We start from the raw sequence: 781 nt of genomic DNA on the forward strand, positions 1-781 counted from the left end.
CCTGGCAGAGAATGGTTGGACATTCGGTGAGAGGATTATGCCAATCCAAACAGGTGTCCCAAAGACTTGTCCTTTGCCCCAGGAACATTGCTAAAGGATAGAGAAGGGTTGGTTAGCCCAATCAGTCACATAGTAGTAATTTTTAAGCACTTACCATGGGCAGAGCAGTATAGAGAAGCCTAGTGGAAACAGCCTGGGCCTGTGAATCAGAGGACCTGGGTTTTAATCCTGGCTGTTTCCCTTGCCTGCTTTGTGACCCTGGCAAATGAGCAGTCACTTAACTGCTCACTTAACCGCTCTGTGTCTTAGTTTCCTCATCTGAAACATAGGGATTTCCTCACATTCTCCCTCCCTCTTAGACTGTGAGATTCATGTAGGACACAGACTGTATATCATCTGAATAATAATAATAATAATAATAATAATAATAGTAATAGTATTTGTTAAGCACTTACTATGTGCCAGACACTGTACTAAGTGCTGGGATGGATATAGGCAAATCGGGTTGGACACAGTCCATGTTCCACAAAGGGCTCACAGCCTTCACCCCCATTTTACAGATGAAGTAACTGAGGCACAGAGAAGTGTAGTGGCTAGCCCATGGCCACACAGCAGACAAGTAATGGAGCCAGGATTAGAACCCATGACCTTCTCACTCCTAAGCCCTGGCTCTATCCACTATGCCATGCTGCTCACCTGATTATACTAGATCCTCCCCAGCTCGTAATATAGCATTTGACACAGATGAACAAATGCCACAGTTATTATCATTACAAAGTGC

This window comes from Tachyglossus aculeatus, chromosome 22, assembly GCF_015852505.1.
Source record: "Tachyglossus aculeatus isolate mTacAcu1 chromosome 22, mTacAcu1.pri, whole genome shotgun sequence".
NCBI classification, from domain to species: Eukaryota; Metazoa; Chordata; class Mammalia; order Monotremata; family Tachyglossidae; genus Tachyglossus; species Tachyglossus aculeatus.